The sequence below is a fragment of the Lycium barbarum genome, chromosome 10, assembly GCF_019175385.1.
Source record: "Lycium barbarum isolate Lr01 chromosome 10, ASM1917538v2, whole genome shotgun sequence".
NCBI lineage: Eukaryota > Viridiplantae > Streptophyta > Magnoliopsida > Solanales > Solanaceae > Lycium > Lycium barbarum.
The window spans coordinates 33,566,360-33,590,737 of NC_083346.1; the positions used below are offsets into that span (position 1 = coordinate 33,566,360).

At 40.8% G+C, this 24,378-nt stretch overlaps 1 long non-coding RNA gene across 1 annotated transcript; it reads left to right on the top strand.

The window, feature by feature from the left end:
• The first annotated feature begins 1,037 nt into the window (after nt 1–1,037).
• Nucleotides 1,038–17,175, top strand: LOC132616221 (uncharacterized). Its single transcript, XR_009573050.1, has 3 exons — nt 1,038–1,242; nt 1,607–1,669; nt 16,950–17,175. It is a non-coding gene; the product is annotated as an uncharacterized LOC132616221 (long non-coding RNA).
• The last annotated feature ends 7,203 nt before the right edge of the window (nt 17,176–24,378 follow it).

The window sequence follows — 24,378 nt, forward strand, 5'->3', positions numbered from 1 at the left end:
AAAATATATTAGGGGAGGTAAAAGATTAGGTGTTAATAGCTACCCCTTCAGTGTTCAGGGATGGTGGGACCATCCTTGAGCAACGAAATTTGACCATACTAATTTTTGATTGACCCGGCTCCTTGTACCCTTTGTCTCTATGCAATTTTCACATATGTAGCCGGACTCTTGCAGCATTAGCAGCTGCCCTTTGACTGTTAGAAGTCTTCCTCTTTGCAGGCATGATTCTGAAAATACGTATACACACGAATTAGAAAGGCATCCTGAGAGTACCATTGATACCTAATTTTTGTGCTCCTGTAATTTATTTTAAGTGCTCGGAGTCCTTGGACGGTAAATAAAATTAGCTGCGCACCCTAAAGGGTCAGGGTAATTTTTTATGAAATTATTTGGGATTATATCTCACCCTTTTAAATTGATAAAGACGTCTCCAGGAAATTTTAAATTTTGTAGAAATTAATTATATTCGAAGAATTCTCTTTTATTATTGAAATTAATCAAAGGGGCAAGAAAACCCTTTTGGACAATCATTCGTCACATTAATTAAATTAAGGAAAAATTAGATTAATAGATGATTTTATTCCATATTACTGTCCAAGGTATTTTGAGTAATTGAAAGAATTGACCATTTTTACCCTTTAAATCTTGATGCTGTGTGTGTTTGCATAATTGATTAATTTCTCTTTTATCTGGTTAATTAATTCAAAGCAGTCTCTCCAAAATGATTTTTGTTTTTACTTATGAGTCATGTTTAAATTATTTTAAGTCCCAATGGACTAATAATTAGTTTTTCTTTACTTATTTATTTACTAGTTTATTTCCCTCCCCGACCTTTTATGCATATATATGTATATACATCATGTATATACCAATATACATGGTGCATATACAATATATGTATATACATATAAAGGGATTAGGTCCAGCTCTTTTTTCAGAAAATAAAGGACCAGGCCCAACCCAAAAGACCTGGACCCGGTCCAATAAGGAGTTAAAATGGGGGGAGTATTACACTGTCCCCTCCGTCCACAAAAAGAAAGACCCTAGGGATCTTTTGTAAAGAAAAAAGAAGGGAGGCCGCTAGGGAGCAAAACCCTAGCGCCGCCTCCTATTCACCACCTAACCCCCGCCCTTTTTACAGTCCCGTCCCATCTTAAACAACTGGTGGTGTGAAGAGAGAAGGCAAAACATTCAGTGCATCGTCCTCCTCTCCAGAAAATTGGGCCAAACGAACCTTTAATGGTACGACTCCCCCTCCCTTTTATTTTTCTACCATTAATGTTGGTATGAAGGCTTGTAAACCGTTGATATCGTTGTTGTACTACAAGATATAAGCCGTAGGTTTGAGTTTGTGAGTAGAACTTGCATAAATTTGCAAGTCCCACATCGGTAGTGGTAGTTTTCAAAGCCATTATGGGGTTTCTATAATAGAAACCCCCATTCATTCGAGTCAGGGGTGGGAAACCATATATAAACTAAATATTTTTCATTTTTAGTCTTGAGAGTTCCAAAGTCAAAAAATTTAGTTTTAAGCTTTAATTTATTTAAGTTTCTGGTTCTAAAATTTGTGTTTTTTTATTGTTGTTGGTGTCTGTGGTGGCCCAAGTTGGGAGTTGGAGCATAAAGGCTTCCTAATCCATCGCTTGTGCCTCGGTTGCACCCACAAAAGGTAAATACCTTGTAGTTTAACGCCTTTACTTATTTTATGTCATAAGATTTTAGTTAGGGTAGTGCTTTAGTTTTTTTTTTTTTTTTTTTTTTTTTTTTTTTTTTTTTGTGTTTAGCTTAGTAGTTTAGTTAATGAAGACTCTGTTTAGGGTGGCATTTTAGTTTCATTGTTTTCCTTGCTTGAATCCTGCTTATGTTGTGCTTAGTCGATAGGGGTATGTGAGACTTTGTCATGAACGTTAAGTAGTTATGATTCTCTATGCTCAATTCCTATTTGGTGTGATGTTTAGGTAGCATAATTGTGTGGTCTATGATGGGATGTGAGTTAGTATATTAGCTGGTCATCCTTTATATATCTTGGTTCTGCTTGCACTATATCTAGTTAAGGTGTGTGTATGGTCTAGGATAAGATGTCCAAGTCAATATGTTTGGTTCACTCCTTTTCTTCTTAGCCTTGGTGTCCACATTGTGCTTAGTCCATGTAATTGCCTGTGGATTAAAACAAATCTCAAAACTGATGTACTTGTTGAGATTCCCCTTTGATCTTGTTTACATTTTTACTCAATTAGGGAGTCTCATGTGAGTTATAGAATGATTTCCAAACTGATTAGATTGTTTTGACTTAACTTCTTAGTCTGGATCTTTGTTCATGCTTCGCACAACTAGTCTGTTCCTTTTTTCTAGCACCTAACATAGGCTAGAGTACTAAGCTAATGAACTTGCCTCATTTATATTTCCATTTAGTTTCCCTACTTGTGCTCTTGGCTGTTCAGTTATGATTAAAGACCTTTGAAGGTAGTTAGGGACCATAGTCCGAGTTAATAGAGTTTGTCTAATGTGTATTTTTTTTTGTATTTTCCTGTCTTATCATGACTAGATAAATACTTTCAATTGTTCTATATAAGGGTCTAGGTTGTGGTTCATGCTTGTGTATTGCTTAGTGCAAGCTCTGTGTTGTGAATTAAGGTCAAGATGGGTTTGATGAAGTCATGAATGGTCTGGTCCTGTGTATCCCATATAATAAATTAGGTTCTTGAGGCTAGTTTGAAGTCACAAGATCATTGAGTAACCTGATTCGCCTCGTGTCCTGTTATTTCTCAGTGAGAGTTTGTCCTGGGCTGGGGATTGATAAAAGGGAAGGGCCAAGAGGTTTGTCTGAAGTAGGTTAGCCAATCTGGTCATTGCTTGTCTTATGCGATAATATGTTGGTTGTGAGTTTGATATGTTGAACCCAGTTGGTCATAATTTGTCTTTCTTGATCACATGTGTCACGGGAAGAGTGAGGTCTTGCCATCTCAGAAGCTTGCTAGGTTGAGTCAAGTCTGCTCATTGTTTGACCTGTGTGATTATATGTTAGCTAGGAGTTTGATAATTTGAACCCGTGGTTTATGGTCTGTCCTGTTTGATCACAAGTGTCATTAGAAAGTTAAGCTTACCTATGTGTGAACCGAACATAATTACTGCTTGTTTAATGTGGTTATGTGTCAAAAAATGGTAAAAACTCATCATGTTGAGCCTCAGCTTGTTTGCTAATGTCCTACATAGTCATATACTTGTTGGCGAGGTTGAAAAGTCTAAGTTGATTTGGTCTGTTTGAAAGCTTGAAGTTGTCATGTGTTGGACCTGGTCAGACCATGTGTGTTCTTTAAAAATGTTTTGATTCCAAAACTGGTAAATGTCATGTGTGCTCTTTGTGGATTCCTACTTATTATACTTGGCATTTGTTTAGCCTGATTCTTGTTGTCTCACCTAAACCCTGTCTATTTGATAAAACTCGGCACTTTGGGGCTGTAATAAGATATATTGAAATAAATGTTTTAAAAGGGGGGTGATTTTGGGGGGAAGAGCTTTAACTTGAACAAGATGTCTCACTTGGTTGTGCCTTTTGTTTGGTTGTTTCTGTTTATGGTAAAAAAATATGGAAATCTGTTAGACTGCTCCTGAGTAGGACATGTGGGTTGAGTGGCTATGATGTGATTAAGTCTAAAAGGTTTTTCTAAAGGTTGGTATATCAAGCTAGGTTCAGGATAGGTTTAAGTGGCCTATGTTTAAGTAAAAGTAGGGGAGGCAAATCACCTAGTCTAACAGGTTGGTTCAGGGGAGTAATCATTATGTGCTTGGTCTCACCTAGCAGATGGAATAGGGCTTCTGATAAAAGAGACATAGAAAGGATTTTAGTGTTGATGGTCTTGGCTAGGAATGTATGCATGTGTGTGGTCCATGGGCCAGGTCTATGTGTAGGAAAACTTTTTCTTTAAGAACTTGCCACCTAGTTACAATGATAGGTAAGATAAAAGATAAAAGAAAGAAGGATGATAAGATCTCTAGTATTTTTGTTGCAAATGTTGCCTAAACTTGTCCTGGTGAGGTTTGTTCCTGGACACTGTGGTGTTTTCCTTGACATTAAGAGGTGAGTTTCCTTTAAAGGAAGTGGTAATAAGCCTAAAATGGTAGTGTGGAAATCTGTTGATTGTTTCCTTGTGTGGTTTGATCTTGATAAACATAAGGTGTATGCTTTTTCCTTTGAAATATGAGGTGATCAAAACAAAGAATTCTCTCCATAATCTTAGGTTTAGTTTGAAGTTGTTAGGGAAAAGAAGTCTGTTCCCATCTATTGTATGTGTATGAAATACTTGTTCCCAGTGCCTCATGTCTTAACTTTATAACCAAGGCTTACTTATATAACCTGGACATAGTCTTAGGATTTAACCAGCCTGTTATTGTGTGCTTCATCTTTTAAAGGCAGTCTTTTCCCTGTATTTGCATTTGTATTTGATAACAAAGGTCTCTGAAACCTAAACCTAGTCCTCATGAAATAGTTAGTTTTGTATTGCTTGGTGTGTATTTATGAGGGTCCTGTTCCCATTATTTACAGCTAACTTTGACCGCAAAGAGTCTTTAGACCTGGACCAGAGCTCTATGAGTTTGTTAAAGGGAAGTTATGACAGGATTGGATGTTTGTGATTCTGCCTAGGGCCTCTGGTGTTGTTACTGGATGGTTAGGGTAAGGGAACTAGGATGGGGGAAAGGGTTTTAGGAGAGGAAAAGGTGAGCCTGGACATGAACTGGAGGTAGTGACCAGTGGGGCCCAGGATCTCTTTTTGCTGAAAGGTGACTCAGGAATAGGAGATGGGGAGGTGATGACCCCACCCTCTCCTGTTTCCCTTTTAGGGGCCTAAAACTCTTACTTCCATTTTCTTGGACCTTCCCCTCATGATCCTGGGACTCACAAAGGCCTCAGGTAGGGGAGAACAACTTAACCATGTCTAACAGGGAAGGAAAGAGGCACCTAGAACCAAATAAGCTACTGCAAATACTTGCCAAGTCTGAGTGTCATGTGTTCCCTACCTTACTCTTTTCCTTAAAATCCTTTTTTTCTCTGAAAGGTTTGTAGGTTCCTGAGCCTTGTTGGTTTGAAATTGGTTGTGTGAAAATAGGGCTGATGGTTATGTAAGCCGGAGTTCATCTGTGAGGAATTGGGAGCCAAGTGTGCTATGTGTGTGTCATTTCCTTTGCTATTGGGTATATGCCCTTGTCTATTTTTCTAATTTACTTTATCTGTGACTAATGTTTAAAGCCTGCCACTTGGTCTGTTTGGTTTGGGCTTGTCCGTTGTATGATATTTGGTCTCTTTATTTTGCCAAAATTGTGATCTTGCTATCAATTCATTTCTTGCTTTTCTCTTCTCCTTCTTCTGTTCTTTGGGAGAATTTTGGATTAGTCTAAAATTTGCTAAAGGAACACCTCTCTTTTTAGGAATCAGAGTTGTTGACAGATTGTTTACGTTGGCTTGTCCATTGAGATTTCCCTCCCCTTAGTAAAGTTCTTTCAAAGTTCACTTGTCTATTAATTCAGGTTTTTGCTTTATGTATCAGTCTGTGTTGTATTAACAAAGAGGAGTATGTCACGACCCAGCTAGGGGCTGTGACGGGTACCTGGGGTTAACCACCGAGCACTACTCGTTCTACTACTCATCATGCTCATTAACATTCTTTTATCACATTCATGCTAAAATTATAAAGAAATCATATTTCATTGGGAAACATAATACTTTTATATACATAAGCTTCTTGGCCATCAAAATAATATATATATATGTATATACATAGTACCAACCTCGTGAGACCATATAACCCACACTGCTTATCTACGAGCCTCTACTGGAGTGCTAGACATAGAGACGGGAAAGGACCCCGTCGTGCCCAAAAATATATATATAAATGTACACAAAAGATTAATCAAGCACCTCCGGAACAAAAGAGTTCTTTCAATCAGCTAGCAGCTTCTACGAGTCTGTGTCAAGCTCTCCTCCCTGTCTGCCTGTGGGCATGAACACAGTGTCCAAAGAAAATGGACGTCAGTACGAACATTGTACGGAGTCTGAGAGGCATAAACAATGAAATAAGACAATGATATAAAGGAAACATCAATGTGTAACATTTGTATCTAACTGTCAAGTATAAAGGAAATAATGCATGCTGGCTTACTCATAATCATCATCATGTCATGTATGTATAAATGTATAAGCTTCCCGTCCGCATAGGTACAGTGTAAAAATGTGTAAGCTGCCCGTCCATATCGGATCGGTGTGGTAATCATAACATTAGCCTGCGTCCAAGCCTCCCACGTCCGGGGTATCATCTCATGCCGCCCGCTAGTGGTGTCTGCCCATCCCATCTGGCCATGGTGTATACGCTGCCCGCCTTAGTGGTGACTGCCCGGCCATTTAGGCGCGGTGTTATATCACAATATGCTCATCATACTATACTTATCATAATATGCTTATCATAGTACATGCATAATGCTCAAGGACAACTATACTTTGCCGATTTCATTATGGAGCATTCATTGACATTCTGCCTCACCTTGAAGGAATTAGCATATAAGGTGAGTGTACGCAATAAATAACATCATTACTCGTTATAGGATCATCATATCGTACATTTTAGAATCTCTATACTTTAACTCATCATCGTCATTATAAGGCTCATAACATATCTCTTATCTTATGTAGCTATTCATGGACATAGACTTTTAGCTTTCCGGAATGTAAGAATTCATGAAGAGGAAGGAAGAGTCACGATATAGGATTCATGCCATTAGAAAGAAAGGAATAACCTCACATACCTTTGTCGTTTAACTACTATATTGCTTGCTCAGTCTCCTTTAATGTTCACGTCGTTACCTTAAAAAGAATTCGCATTAAGATTAGCTAAGCGGTTATAAGAACGTGCTTACTAAAGCTAAAGAAAATTGGGCAGCATTTCCTTTGTTTATACAACCTCTCCCATATTCTTCATCAACTCCTAAACGTTCATAACAACATTCACAATATCGCAACGACAATCATTATTTATCTACATTATCCACGTTTCACAATTTCACCTCAATTTCCCCATAATCATGGTCATGATTCATTATTGCATTTTCTCATATATAATACTTATTCCGTGTTCTAAATGTCATTTATAATGTTTTTAAAATTACAATTCATCAATGGTCATGACCCAATCCATACCCTTACTAAAAAATGTCACTATTCACACTTTCATGACCCATTTCCTATATCTTTCTACAACTCAAGTTTTTCAACTTTTCCATACCTTAAATAGCATGTAAACAGCATAAAACTTACCTTAGATATTGTAGGAAAAAGCCTTGAGTGGTATTACTCTTCTTGGACAAAAACCCTAGTCCATTTCTCTTGGAATTTCTTGGCTTAAATGAACTTTAATGTGTTTCTCACACTTAGTTTTGTTGATTTGATGAGGTTGATCATCAATTTTTCATGAATTCTTGTATACGAAATGTGTGGAAGCTTCTAGAGAAGTCTTGAGTTTTGGAGAATGAAAAATGGAAATGAAATAAATGAACTTGGGTCTCTTATTTAAAACTTGAAATCTGTCCCGACGTTATTATACGGTCCGTATAAATTTATACGGTCCGTATAATCGACCGTAAAATTGCTCCAGTGACCATCCCTTTTCTGTGTCAATTTGACGGCACATTATACGGGCCGTATAATTTATACGGTATGTATAAGTGACCGTGAAATCAACCCCTCAACCACTTCATTCTGTGACACTTTTATGGTTCATTATACGGTCCGTATAATCGTCCGTATAACCCATCAGTTCACTGAATCTTATTTTTGTCACTTCGTTTGATCTCCGATCCTTATGGAACCTTCTTACCACTTGTTTATCACCTCAATACCAATCTAAGGGACGTCATTACTCGTCTCCAAGACAGCATTATGCCATCATTAACTCATCGTCCATAATTCCTACCCGACACATAACATATCCTTTAGTTTCTTTGCCAAACTTCTTCCTTTCAGTCAAATGTCTTTGAATCTTGATTAAGATCATCAAATGCTATTTCTTACTTATCCAAATCACTGTATACCTTGTGTTCCTCGCTAGCCTATTCACTGTACATTAACGGGAAATTTTCCAAGATGTAACATTCTTCTCCCCTTTTAGAACATTCGTCCTCGAATGTTAAACACTCGGGAATTATACGAAGATTTCGCCAGAGTTTCCCTTGTAATATGGCACCACCAACCTGTCACAACAACCCATAACAACATTGCCTCACAGGGCTACAATACAATATCAACATATCTATGGCCACACACGACCAATATACATAAACAAGAAAGTATGCATACCTCAAAATCTTGGTGTTTCATCATGAACCTCTTCTGGGGGTTGGAGTAAGTACGGATACGTAGATTTCATCTTCTCTTCCGCCTCCCAAGTCATTTCCTCTCGGCTGTTGTTTCGCCATAATACTTTGACTGAAGCTACTTCCTTATTTCGAAGTCTTCGCACTTGCTTGTCTAGAATGGCAATAGGCATCTCTTCATATGCTAGCTTTTCTGTCACTTGGACATCATCAATCAGAAAAATCCTCGTATGATCTCCAACACACTTGCGGAGCACTGAGACATGAAAAACTGGGTGAACTGACTCAAGCTCTGAAGGCAAGTCCAACTCATAAGCTATATGACCCACCTTGTGGATAATTTTATAGGGTCCAATGTATCGAGGACTTAACTTCCCTTTCTTGCCAAATATCATCACCCCTTTCATTGGCGACACTTTCAAGAATACCCAATCATTAAGATGAAATTAGAAGTTTCGTCGGCGGTTGTCCGCATAAGACTTTTGGCGACTTTGGGCTGTTAGCAATCGATCTCGAACGACTTTGACCTTTTCTACCGCTTGCTGAACCAATTCCGGGCCTATTAGCTGTACCTCTCCTATTTCGAACCATCCAATCGAGAATCTACACTTCCTTCCATATAATGCTTCATACGGAGCCTTTTGGATACTGGAATGGTAACTATTGTTATATGCAAATTCAATAAGGGGTAAGTGATCATCCCAACTACCACTGAAATCCAACACACATGCTCGTAGCATATCTTCCAAGGCCTGAATAGTACGCTCGGCTTGCCCATCAGTTTGTGGATGAAATGCCGTGCTAAGCCTCACCTGGGTACCTATACCTTCTTGAAAGGACTTCCAGAACTTGGCTGTAAATTGCGCTCCCCTATCTGTGATAATGGATAGTGGAATACCATGGAGTCGCACAATTTCCTTGAGATACAAGCTCGCATAATCCTCCGCTGAGTATGTGGTTCTGACTGGGAGGAAATGAGCTGCTTTTGTTAATCTGTCCACAATCACCCAAATAGAATCATACCTGCCTCGAGAATGAGGTAACCCCACGATAAAATCCATGTTGATCACTTCCCATTTCCATGTAGGGATTTCCATTGCTTGCAATAATCCTCTTGGCTTTTGATGTTTGACTTTTACTTGTTGGCAATTTGGGCACTGAGCTACAAATTCTGTTATGTCTCTCCTCATGCCATCCCACCAATATATTAGTTTAAGATCATGATATATCTTGGTTGCACCTGGGTGAATAGAATACCGAGAATAATGGGATTCTTCTAGAATTCGTCGACGCAATTCTGCCACATTCGGCACACATAGCCTACTTCGGTATCTAAGAATTCCATCCGTGAAAACTTCAAATGGAGACTTCTCTTTTTCATAAGATATGTCTCTGTAATGGCTCAACTGAGGATCTTCATATTGCCGCTCTTTCACCTCCGTATCCAAGGACGAAATGGTGGAATCATCAATACTAATCCCTGCATTACCCGAATCAATTACATGTACTCCAAGATTAGCTAGTTGGTCAAGCTCATGAATCATCTCTTTCTTTTCCGGAGGGAATTCACATAGACTACCCATGGATCGGCGGCTAAGCGCATCGGCTACTACATTTGCCTTTCCGGGGTGGTATCAAATATTCACATCATAATCTTTCAACAGTTCTAACCACCATCTCTGCTGCAGATTTAGCTCCTTTTGTTTGAAAATGTATTGTAGACTCTTATGATCTGTATAGATATCGACATGCACTCCTACAAGTAATGTCTCCACATCTTTAATGCATGGATGACTACAGCCAATTCGAGATCATGAGTTGGAAAGTTCTTTTCATGTTTTCGCAGCTGTCTCGAAGCATATGCAATAACTCTACCATGCTGCATCAGTACACACCCTAACCCAATGCCGGAAGCATCACAGTACACTACATAGCCACCTGGCCCTTCTAGTAGTGTTAAGGCCGGAGCTGAGGTCAATCTGTCTTTCAATTCTTGGAAGTTGCGTTCACAAGCATCATTCCACTGAAATTTAGCTGACTTCTGGGTTAGCTTCGTCAATGGGGTTGAAATAGATGAGAAGCCCTCTACGAATCTTCTATAATAACCTACCAAACCCAGAAAACTATGGACTTCGGTAGGCGTTGTAGGCCTTGGGCAAGTCTTCACAGCTTCAATCTTCTGAGTATCGACTCGAATACCATCATTTGAAACAACATGGCCCAGAAATGTTACGGAATTCATCCAAAACTCGCACTTTGAAAATTTTGCATATAATTCTCGAGCTCGAAGAATTCCAAGGGCAATACGCAAATGATCTGCGTGTTCTGATTCTGTGTGAGAGTATACCAAGATATCATCAATAAACACTATCACAAATAGATCTAAGAGAGGCCTGAATACGTTATTCATTAAATTCATGAACACTGCCGGAGCATTAGTCAACCCAAACGACATTACTCGGAACTCATAGTGGCCATATCTCGTTCTGAAGGCTATTTTTGGAATGTCCGCTTCTCTAACCCTCACTTGATGATAACCTGACTTCAAGTCTATTTTAGAAAACCATTTGGCACCCTGTAGTTGATCAAACAAATCATCAATTCTTGGGAGAGGATATTTGTTCTTTATCGTCACCTTGTTCAACTGCCTATAGTCGATGCACATTCGTAGAGAACCATCTTTCTTTCTCACGAACAAGACTGATGCTCCCCACGGTGATGAACTGGGTCTAATAAACCCCTTCTCGAGCAAGTCTTTCAACTGTGCCTTTAGCTCTTTCAATTCTGTCGGAGCCATCGATAAGGAGGAATAGAAATAGGCTTGGTGTCCGGTAACAAATCAATGGCGAAATCAATTTCTCTTTCTGGAGGAAGGCCTGGAAGTTCATCAGGAAATACATCCGAAAACTCATTCACTACCGGAACAGATCGGAAAGTTGGCGACTTTTCTTCAGTGTCATGAACTCGAACTAGATGGTAAATATAGCCCTTGGCTATCATCTTTCTTGCCTTAAGGTAGGAAATAAACCTACCTTTTGGAGATGCTGCGTTACCCTTCCATTCAAGCACGGGCTTTCCCGGAAATTGGAATCGAACTATTTTCATTTGGCAATCAACATTAGCATAGAACGAGGCCAACCAATCCATACCCATAATTACATCAAAATCTAACATTTCCAGCTCAATCAAATCAGCTTTGGTATGGCAATCACATATCACAATTACACAATCTTTATACACTTGTCTAGCTATCACAGGATCACCAATCAGAGTAGATACCTCAAAAGGTTTGATTGGCTCAGGTTTCACCCCAATACAACCAGAAATGTATGGAGTAATATAAGAAAATGTAGAACCCGGATTTATCAATGCATACACATCGCGGGAGAATACAGACAATATACCTGTAACCACATCCGGGGAGGACTCAAGATCTTGTCGTCCGGCTAAAGCATATACACCCTCTGCCTCTACCTCGACCTGCTGACATCTGAGGAGTTTTCCCTACCGGGCGTACTGAGAAAGAACCAGCTGCTGAACCTGTGGGCTGAACCCCACCTCTACCATACCGCGAGGGACAATCTTGCATCATGTGCCTAACCTGACCGCAAGCATAGCATGCATCCGAACCCTGGCGACACTGTATGGAATGTAATCTACCGCACTGGCTGCATCGCGGTACTGGGGGTCTCCTCTGACTATAGTCTTCCCTGAACTGGGAATCTGAGGCCCTCGAACTCTGGCCCTGTCCTGAAGGAAAGGAGCGGTCAAATCTCCTATCTGCAAATCATGGAGGCGCACTAGTCTCTGACTGGCCTGAATGTCAGGAATAAGTCTGCCTCGATCCCCCTCTATAGTTGCTACCTGTCCCCATAGATCTGGCCCGCTTGCCTTGTCTTCTATCAATATCACGATCACTCCTTTGTGGTTGCTGTCGCCCCTCTAAGTTCTGGGCATGGGCTTGTATTCGGGAAATGTCCACCCCTTCTTGCAAAGAGGCCGTCAAACAATCCTTGAACAAATGTGGTCCCAAACCACTCACAAATCTATGTACACGATCTCCCATGTCGGCCACCATAGTCGGGGCATATCTAGCCAAAGAATTAAATTACATGCTATACTCCCGGGCACTCGTATTTCCCTGCTTCAAATTTAAAAATCTATCCGCTCTAGCTCGGCGGACCTCGGGTGGCAAATAGTGATGGATAAAAGCATCTACAAATTCTTGCCATACGGGTGGAGGCGCATTCTCTTGTCTCGATGCTACCCAATTATTATACCACAATATCACCACATCTCGGAGTCTGTACGATGCCAACTCCACGGATTCCGTCTCGGAGGCATGAATAATTTTCAATGTCCTTAACATCTCATCTATGAAACCTTGCGGGTCTTCATCCGACTTTGACCCAAAAAACTCTGGAGGATTCAAACTCATAACGTCACGGGCTGTGGTACTAGCTGTCCGATCACTTGAACTCACATTTTGCCGCTGTGCCTGTACCATAACTAATTGTGTCAATAAATGAATGGCCTCGGTCACTTGTTGACCCGGAGCAACCGGTGGAGGAATTGGAGCGGAAGCTCCTCCTCGTTCTTCCACATTAGGCGGGGTGGAGGAAGTATTAGATGGAGCCTCATTCTGTGACTCGCCCTCTCCTACATTCATCGGAGGCTCTCTTTCCACCCGCCTCTTTGTCGTAGTCTTGCCTTTCTGGGCGGCTGTAGATTTTCCCTTTGGCGGCATTCTGAAATCACAACACACTATTAGAGAGGATAAAATCTTATTCACGGCTCTATCGCACGATCTCATAAGAAGAAAGATGGTCATTTTCCTAAATGCCCTATAGCCTCTTGTTTATTAGTGTGGCGCGCATCACACCATAAACATGACTCTACTAGACATGGCTCATAGACACTTCCTAGGACTGAACTGCTCTGATACCACTTTTGTCACGACCCAACTAGGGGCCGTGATGGGTACCCGGGGTTAACCACCGAGCACCACTCGTTCTACTACTCATCATGATCATTAACGTTCTTTTATCACATTCATGCTTAAATTATAAAGAAATCATATTTCATTTGGAAATATAATACTTTTATATACATAAGCCTCTTGGCCATCAAAATAATATATATATGTATATACATAATAGCAACCTCGTGAGACCATATAACCCATACTGCGTATCTACGAGCCTCTACTAGAGTGCTAGACAGAGAGACGGGACAGGACTCCGTCGTGCCCAAATATATATATAAATGTACACAAAAGAATAACCAAGCACCTCCGGAACAAAGGAGTGCTTTCAATCAGCTAGCAGCTTCTACGAGTCTGTGTCGAGCTTTCCTCCTTGTCTGCCTGTGGGCATGAACACAGAGTCCAAAGAAAATGAACGTCAGTATGAACATTGTACTGAGTATGAGAGGCATAAACAATGAAATAAGACAATAATATAAAGGAAACATCAATATGGAACATCTGTATTGACTGTCAAGTATAAAGGTAATAATGCATGCTGGCTTACTCATAATCATCATCATGTCATGTATGTATAAATGTATAAGCTGCCCGTCCGCATAGGTACGATGTAAAAATGTGTAAGCTGCCCGTCCATATCGGATTGGTGTGGTAATCATAACATTAGCCTGCGTCCAAGCCTCCCGCGTCCGGGGTATCATCTCATGCCGCCCACTAGTGGTGTCTACCCATCCCATCTGGCCATGGTGTATACGCTGCCCGCCTTAGTGGTGACTGCCCGGCCATATAGGCGCGGTGTTATATCACAATATTCTCATCATACTATACTTATCATAATATGCTTATCATAGTACATGCATAATGCTCAAGGACAACTATACTTTCCCGATTTCATTATGGAGCATCCATTGACATTCTGCCTCACCTTGAAGGAATTAGCATATAAGGTGAATGTACGCAATAAATAACATCATTAACGTTATAGGATCCTCATATCGTACATTTTAGAATCTCTATACTTTAACTCATCATCGTCATTATAAGGCTCATAGCATATCTCTTATCTTATGTAGCTATTTATGGACATAGACTTTTAGCTTTCCAGAATGTAAGAATTCATGAAGAGGAAGGAAGAGTCATGATATAGGATTCATGCCATTAGAAAGAAAGGACTAGCCTCACATACCTTTGTTGTTTAACTACTCTATTGCTTGCTCAGTCTCCTTTAATGTTCACGTCTTTACCTTCAAAAGAATTCGCATTAAGATTAGCTAAGCGGTTATAAGAACGTGCTTACTAAAGCTAAAGAAAATTGGGCAGCATTTCCTTTGTTTATACAACCTCTCCCATATTCTTCATCAACTCCCAAACGTTCATAACAACATTCACAATATCGCAACGACAATCATCATTTATCTACATTATCCACGTTTCACAATTTTACCTCAATTTCCCCATAATCATGGTCATGATTCATTATTGCATTTTCTCACATATAATACTTATTCCATGTTCTAAATGTCATTTATAACGTTTTGAAATTACAATTCATCAATGGTCATGACCCAATCCAAACCCTTACTCAAAAATGTCATTATTCACACTTTCATGACCCATTTCCTATATCTTTCTACAACTCAAGTTTTTCAACTTTTCCATACCTTAAATAGCATGTAAACACCATAAAACTTACCTTAGATATTGTAGGAACAAGCCTTGAGTGGTATTACTCTTCTTGCACTAAAACCCCTGTCCACTTCTCTTGGAATTTCTTGGTTTAAATGATCTTTAATGTGTTGCTCACACTTAGTTTTGTTGATTTGATGAGGTTGATCATCAATTTTTCATGAATTCTTGTATATGAAATGTGTGGAAGGTTCTAGAGAAGTCTTGAGTTGTGGAGAATGAAGAATGGAAATGAAATAAATGAACTTGGGTCTCTTATTTAAAACTTGAAATTTGTCCCGACGTTATTATACGGTCCGTATAATCGACCGTAAAATGGCTCCAGTGACCATCCCTTTTCTGTGTCAATTTGACGGCACATTATACGGGCTGTATAATTTATACGGTCCATATAAGTGACCGTGAAATCAACCCCTCAACCACTTCATTCTGTGACACTTCTACGGTCCATTATACGGTCCGTATAATATTATACGATCCGTATAATCGACCGTATAACCCATCAGTTCACTGAATCTTATTTTCGTCACTTCGTTTGATCTCCGATCCTTATGGAACCTTCTTACCACTTGTTTATCACCTCAATACCAATCTAAGGGACGTCATTACTTATCTCCAAGACAGCATTATGCCATCATTAACTCATCGTCCATAATTCCTACCCGACACATAACATATCCTTTAGTTTCTTTGCCAAACTTCTTCCTTTCAGTAAAATGTCTTTGAATCTCGATTAAGATCATCAAATGCTATTTCTTACTTATCCAAATCACTGTATACCTTGTGTTCCTCGCTAGCCTATTCACTGTACATTAACGGGAAATTTTCCAAGGTGTAACAGAGTAGTGTTAAGGGGTGCCAGTTCTGAATACGTATTCTAAAAAGTTTTAAAGTTAGCCATGAGCCTTGGACCGTCTATGAGGTCCTCCTGGATTTTCTTCTCTTTCTCTCCTCTAAAAAAACTATGTTTTTTGATTCTATACTTGTTTGTGAGCAAATCTTGAATTTGGCTGGGAATAGGGTGAATGCTCTCAATTGAACTAGTGTGATCAGCTGTTGTCTCCTCTGGGTAGTTTGTCTTTGAACCTTAATAAACAAGTAGGGCAGGCTGCCTTAACTTGGAAATCTGGGACCTATTTTCCCCATTTATGAGAAGTCCTGGATGGAGTGATTGACTGGAAAAAGAGACCACTTGGTGTTTGACTATGAAATCCCTTGAACCTGTTTTGGCATATCTGGAGTGTTTTAGTTTATTCCTTCCTTTCTTTGTGATTACCTTAACCAACCCATGGTCTTGAGAGATCACCATTTGTGTTCCTATTATGGCAGTTGTATACATTACCTTTAATTATCGAGCTGGATTTTCCCTCGTTTTTGCTTATATTTGCTAATTATCTAGTCTCATTTAATGTGTTATTACTATTTTTGTATCAATGCCTTCCTTTAGAGTGTGGCATTTGGCTGTTTGTTTGTATGAGTTTGCTTGAAATAAGTTGCTGCTCTGAAGTTGCATACTCCCTTTTCCTCTTGGTTGGAGGCATTGGTTGGAGCTAAGTTATGTTAGTTTGGAGTCGTCTAGGCTTTCTTGGTGTTAGCCATGACTGGGGTTCTTATAAGCCCCTTGGAACTTGTGCGACATCAAGGGTAAAAGACCAGGAATCAGTCCCCATGCCATCATGTAATCCCCAACCAATGCAAACCCACTCAAGGAGAAGAGGGGCAAGTATAGAACAATGTGGGTACCTTTTGTGTTTTCATATATACAATGCATTTGTTTTCATATATACCATGCATTGTGGGTGCCTTTGGTGTTTTCATATATACCATACATAGACTTTATTATTTTAGTGATAAGTTCTGTGTTTATAAACTAACCGGGTCCCTTTTTTCTTTTCCCTCATCCACTTGCATGGCCATTCAGGTCAAGACCAGCCCCTTGTTGGACCAAAGGCCTAATAGGATCTTTATGCAATTAAGATCTAGTCCGAGAAGAAAAAAATAATAATAGCGAGGCGCGCAGAAGGCCCAGCCATGGGTGAAAATGGCCACTAGGGGCTTGGTACGCCCCTAGTTTAAATTGATTTCCATATATGTATGATCCTATATGTATGTAATTATGTGTATGCAACTCATATTATAGTGGAAAATACTTATGATTGGAATTAGACGTCTTAGGACAACGGTTCTTATACCGTTTAGTCGACTTTAGGTCCCCGTGCGCAACTTTTGAAAATCACGGACTCAAACATAATGCCGTTTACAACTAAAGTATAAAACCGAGATCTTTTCAAAACTGCCTTCAAAGAAAAATGAGTCAGCATTAATTTCTAAGTTTGAATTGCAATGCCGTTCTTATATAATAGAAGTACTTTCACAAAAGATGAGTTAATTAACTTAATGACTGAATTTCCAAAAAAAACAAAATCAGTTTTGTTTTAAATAGAATAATGTGACGCAATTCGCTTTAACTTAACAAGTGGCAAATCTTTTTGACAAAATATTGAACCAAGTTTTTAACTGAAACAAAAACCAGATTTTTCCTGCCAAGGTATGAAAACTCATTTCTGGAAAATAGAAAACAAGTGAAGGATTTTTAGCACAAAACACTATTTTGGCCCAAAGTCAGCCCAAATTAGCTTATATTTCTAGACGGGATATACTCGTTCAAATATAAAACCCTTTTATGAACGTTTAAAGAACCTACGCGTAATATAAAGTTCCGGATAAGACTGAAACGTACCAATACGAGTCAACCCAAGCCCCGGCGTATGAGTACAAAATAAGTAACTTACAAAATAGTAACTTTTCTTTTACTCTTCTTTATAAACTTATACTTATCCCTTATATATAAAAAGAAACTATTTACACTCGGATATAATAAATTCCCCTATAAATAAAAGGGATATACTGAAATTCTTCCAAAAAAAATGTGATATGCAAACAATTCTCTATGACTGTTCTTTTTATGGGAAAATAAACACAAAATAAGCAATTTAAACAAATAATCATACACTGGAATTCGAAGGTCAACCGTATAGTACTGATCCTTAATACTGGGGTGCCTAACACCTTTCCCAGGGGATTATCAGAACCCTTACCTAGAACTCTGGATTAAGAAGGTTTTTTCACAGTATTTGAATAAACCGTTCAAAACTGATTTTCCTAATTTCCTAAAAATTAAGTGGCGACTGTTTTACAAAACAAGTCCAAAAGAGCGTCAACGAGTTCGTAGTATCCTTTTTACGCACTAACCTTTTTACGCACTAAAACCCGCTAGAAAATGCCAACCGTCATAGATGGCGACTCTGTTGGGGAGCTTAAAGGTTCTAACCATAGGATTCCAGTATAATATGAGTATATTTGTTATAAATTGCTTATGTGTTTACTTTCCCCGCAATTATTGATTGTCATTGCATGCATATCATATCTCTTGGAATCGTTATGAGGCAGGGTTGGTACGCGATCGTCCAACAACCCTAACGGTTCAACCGCAGTTGTCTACTCGGGTTCCCGGTCATTTGTGAAAAACCACTCTAGAAAAACTAGGATAGAGCTAAGCCAAATCCCTACTGAACTAGAGCATTTATACCTAAATGGGCCTTGGGTATCTCAGACCTACCTAAGGCTCATTAAGAGTGACTACCCTGTGTTCGGATGGTCTATGATCCAAAAAACACCTTATCTCATTTATGTGTTATGTGGAAACATGTTTGTGCTTATGTGATGAACCATTGATCCTATGGGGACGAGGGGAATTTTAACCATGTGTTGTTTTGTAGATGGAACGAAGAATCCGCTTTGACATCGTCACTGAGGCTCCAGAATTGTTGAGGGCCTGGTATGAATAGTTGGGGGATCCTCACCAGAGAACGATCAACTACACTTTAGGACACTTACCCTCCATTATGACGATAAAAGGTCGCCTGGAGCTGATAGAGGTATTGGCGAAATTTTGGGATGATAAAGAAATGTTGTTCCATTTCGGTAATATTGAAATGTCTCCTATCCTAGAAGTGATTAGGGACGCTATAGACAACAATGGAACCTATCTGAGGAGGTGACACAAGCCGGACCACAAATCTGTTGTTCCCATACAAGGCCACCGTCAGCCAGATTATTGGATTTCTTTCTTTGACCAAAGCGTCCTGGGCACAAGGGCCCACTATAGCCTTCAAAGATCTACATCGCAGGTTTAGAGACATCACTAGATACACCCTATATCATAGAGAATTCAGGAGCCGGGGAGAGTGGGAAGCTGCTAGACCTTTAGCCTTTGCCATAGCCTTGTTGGGCATTATGGTTTTTCCACAGGATGAGTCATTGACCATAGACACCAAGGTGATATACCTGACCCATACAATCTTCCATGGGAAATCCAAGGATCAAGAGACGAGGTATTTCGACCTGGCAGCCATCATATTGGCCGACATCTTCCGAGCTCTTGACAAATGCCAAAATCGCTTCCGATACTTCCAAGGATGCAATATGTTACTGCAATGGTGTATTATCAAACACCTTAACATGGCCAAAGAGGTTCAGGGTTGGAGTCAACAGAATCGGATAGATCTCCTTGTGAATTACTGTCTAAATCTCTGGTATATGTACAAAAATTCCTAGGTTGAATTCTTCACCGACTTGAATAAAGATCAGATCCGTTGGATGCTCCTCAATTTTTTATCCGAGAATATGGTAGTCCAAAGCAAGAATTTCCTATTTGTGCCGCTAGACGGGGTTCAAGGAATCCGTCCAGGATTTTAAGCCAATTCGACAGGAGGCAAGTGATACCTCAAGTAGGAAACTCTGAGCAGTTCATCATTGAACCCACTGAATAGAACATCAAGCACGCTGGGGTGATCCCCAGAGAATGGAATGGTCGTGTGAGCTGGGCCCCAGATACTCTGGTTCCTGATAGGTTCAAAGCAGGGTGTGACCCCGGGTATTTTGCATGGCTACAGGGACATTTGGCTCTCATACCTGCGCTAGAGCCTGCACCTCCTCAGGAAGCCCAAGAAGAGAAACACATGAAAGAATGCTTAGAAGGTACAAACGAGCATTTGGCTAGAATCCTGGAAGAAACAGACACGGTGATTGTCAGAATGGAGCTCTATCAAGCATGCCTTCGTATCCAGACTATCCTGTGAAGGGTCAAGAAGGTCAGAACGAACCAATCCTCGACATCAGCCGCTGGAGGACCTTCTTGGTTGCTGATTTTTTTTTTTACATATATGTAAGGCCCATGTCGGATTTTGTTATCACTTTTGTGATCCCTATGGGAAAAGATATTACTATTACTATAAATTATGATAACTTTTTCGGGGCAATGGTTGAGCTTCACAAATGGCACTTACATGTTTCAAACGACTAGGAAAACCTTGACTCAAGAGGCTTTAGGAATGCGAATAGTATAAATGATTGTAAATTACATGCTTATTTGCTACGTGCCTCGTATGATTACCTGCTATGTGTACGATCGTGTATTGAGCTTGGGTACAATCGATCCAATAATCTAAACTACATACCTGAAAGAAAAACCATGAGGTTTGAAACTTACCTGAACTTATCTCCACTAAAGGTTGACTTGCGATGGTGAACCAAGGTGGGGAAGAAACACGAGCTCTGGGAGAGACAGCTGAAATGCTACGAGGCAAAGTGCTGCAGATGGAGAAACACCTCCAGGAAATAGGGAAAAATATTGAGGAGGTAGACGAATTACTGGACATGGTTGGGAACCCGCCGGAAGGCATACCCTAAGAACAGTATTACGAAAATGTCCCCGAAGAGGTGAGGGAGTTGGTGGTGAACTATATACCATTAGAAAGAAGACCTGTAACACCTAGGGAAGGAATCCCAGAGGAAACCAATAGAGAACGAGGGACCGGTTAAGATCCATAGGTATTCGCACCAAATCCACAACAGGGAGCAGAGACCTGGGGAGAGGACCCTGAACCCGTTGAGAATGAACAGTCGGAGGAGGAAGAAGAAGAGGAACTGGAGGAAGAGAAGGAAGAACACCAGGGCATGGAATATCCCATCGACGTAGGGGTCAAAAGAGGGGAAAACCCATTTGATATGTTCCACGAGTTCCAATAAAATGATGCAGATAACGAGTCTGGTTATTATGCCCCCACTGAGGAAGGGACGGATTTCTATATGCCTTCGCCCATGCTAATGCTTGTCGTCTCTACTGTGGCTTCAGAGAACTTTGGAAGGGAAAATCTCCCTGCGCTAGCTCCGTGGAGCATTGCCTTCAAAGCTTGCTCTTCTCCATTCAGGGTAGCTCCGTTTCCCATCACTTGTAAGGAGGTATTCAAGAAAATAATGGTCGTTAGGATGAATTTCACCACTAGGGCTAGATTGCCGGTCCCAGACTTGGTATACGCTTACAAAAGATGCCTGTTTCATCTCAATCAGGCAGGTCACACCTTGAATGAGTGTCCAGTATTAAGAAGGAGGATTGTTAGTCTCATAGACGATAGAATCCTCGGAAATTTTTTGGGGCCATATACTTTGTTAGTCCATGACCCCATCACCCTAGGAGAGGGAGTTACCATGAGACCCAAATATAGCGGTATTATTACACTGTTTTTAAGGAGTCCTATGCTCGTCTCTTCTCAACTTTGGCTTTATTGAACAAGATCAGGCCTGTGCAACCTTTCTACGAGCTTGTACCATAGGGCCCAACAGAAACAAGTTTTGCCTGTACCATACTGGAGCCAGGGGACATGATCTTGAAGGATGCCATGCTTTCAAGCTCTAACATGAAAATATGATCAGGACCGGATAAGTTTTGGTCTTTCTCCCACCATGGTTCTGAGCAAAGGGAAATTCGATGTGAGAAGGCGACCTCGTAAGGATAGCGGCTTGCAGGAACTATAGTTTTAGATAGATATTAGGTGTCCCCTCTTTTGTACAAATGTTACCCCCACCCTCATAAAAATGTAAAGGAATCGTGCCGACCTGATGTCTCAATAGAGGGATACGTGGGAAGCCCTAGTCGAGCCTGGTCTGGGGATGTCTGTAGCTAGGAATAGTCAAAGCATTTTAAGGAAGAAATGTATATCCTTCTTTGTAATCGAACTACGTAGGGCCTGATTTTCCACGGTGGGATACGTAGGCAGTCTACATAAGACTCTGTCCCTTCCTGTTTCAAATCATGAATTCTCCCTGTTCGCTCAAATGACAAGCCCAACCATGTTAAGTCAACCGTGAGACCACCAAATGAAAATCCACCCGGACATTAAAGCCCATAATATCTAAGACTTTAGAACATCGGATCAAGAGTACTCAAGCTTCAATATATAATCTTATGTGCTACTTGTGCTTTAAATACCCATATTTGGTATTTTGCCTTTATAATTGATGTGTGGAAACTAACCCTCTTTACCGTTGAGTTATTTTTGTATTATAGAAAGCGTCCTATTAGTGTGATATTGAAAGCTGGAATATTTCACAAGATCCAAAGCTGCGTTAGCATCCCTCTCCGACAAAGGAAAGGACAAAATGACCGGTACTCCCGAGGAAAGAAGAAATGAGCTCGCTCTCGGCAAGGGGGACACCCAGGACTCGCAAGAGGTCGCATCCCAAGAGGATGTGATCGCAACATTGTTAACTACCGTCACTACTCTCTAGGAGAAGGTAGCCAGAAGGGAGGCAGCCGACGTAGAAAAGAACGCCTCTGCTGAAGGAAAAAGGGCCCCTCCTCCCTTTCCCTTGTTAATCTCCATAGTGCCCGATCATTTTCCCGTCCACCTACCAGGAACCATGCCCTCGCCATTAAACATTACCAACGCAAACCATGCTGGCCCCTTTTACTGTATGCCACCACCGGTTAAAAATGCTCAAGTCCCAGGGACCACCCACTCAGTCTCCACATATAAAGCCCTCAGGCGGTTTTCTTCAATCAGACGAGCAAAACACATGCACCAGCCCCGCCTGCTGGGCAAAACACCACTATCCCATTCAATCACACCACCCCCCAGGTGTCTTTCTTTACCCCCAACATGCCAAATGAATCCTCCCCAGGACACATGGAACTGGATCATTACGAGGAAATGGAAAGTATTTGGAGGGCTGAATAGGACAAGCGAGAGAAAAACATGGAGAAGAAGATGGAGAAGTTGTTTGAAAAATCTAACAGATCCACGAGGAAGGTCACGGGTCTGAGGTATGACGACATGTGCATGCACCCGGATTTAGACCTGCCAGAAGGGTTTAAAATCCTGAAGTTTGAAATGTTCAACGGGACAGAAAACCCCAAAGCACATCTCCGTTCATACTGCGACCAGTTAGTCAGGGTAAAAAGGAATGAACCCTTGATCATGCGATTGTTCAGTCGTAGCCTGACCGGTGAGGCCGCAGAATAATTCACCATGCATGACATGTGCCAGTAGCTCCACTAGGAGGACATGGTAGAATCCTTCATGGAAAGGTTTCGATTCAAAATCGAGGCCGTGCCAGACCGCTTCTACCTCGAGAAGGTCAAGCAAAAATCAACGGAAAACTATAGGGAATTTGCCAGCAGATGGAGGGACATAGCAGCCTACGTGCAGCCACCAATGAGTGAGGGAGAACTCCTTTTCATATTTATCCGGTCACAGGAGCCAGATTTCTATGATAGGATGTTGTCTATGGCCAGAAGGTCGTTCTCTGAATTAGTGAAAATGGGAGAGGCCATAGAATATGACCTTAAATCTTGAATGATCGTCAGCATCTTCAACAAAGCGTCCAAATAGGCCAGCGCGGGGATCTTCCGCAAAAAGAAAGAGGACGTGGCAAGCATATCCCACATTTTAAACCAAAACCCAAAAGGACCCTCGCCTTCCCACTAAGCCCCACCCCTTTTGAATTACTCTACCCCTCCATATAGCTCAACACTCGTGTATTACACACAACCAGCATTTACAGTTGCTGTGCCAGCATACACGGCTCCGCCCAGTGTCTGTGTATCCACCTCTGCTTACCAACTACCACTGCAATAGACATACCAGCCACCACTCCATCCAAACTATCCTCCACCACAAAATAACCCCCCGTAAACCTATCAAACCCAGAAATACCAAAATCATCCCCCACCCCCTTACATATAATGCACCACGTCCAACTTTCGAGAAGAGACCTGTGAGGGAATTCACGATGCTGCTCGAGCTAAGGGCTAGACTGTTGGAGAGGCTGTTGACCTAGGGCTAATTCAGAAAGCCCCACCGAAGCTGGCACAGCCTGGAAGGCGATTCTTTAGGGCCGATCAAATTTGTGCCTACTACTTGGGTGGGGTCGGGCACAGCACGGGGGATTGTATAAACTTGAAACAACAAATCCAGGATTTAATCGACAAAAGGGAAATCATCTTGGAA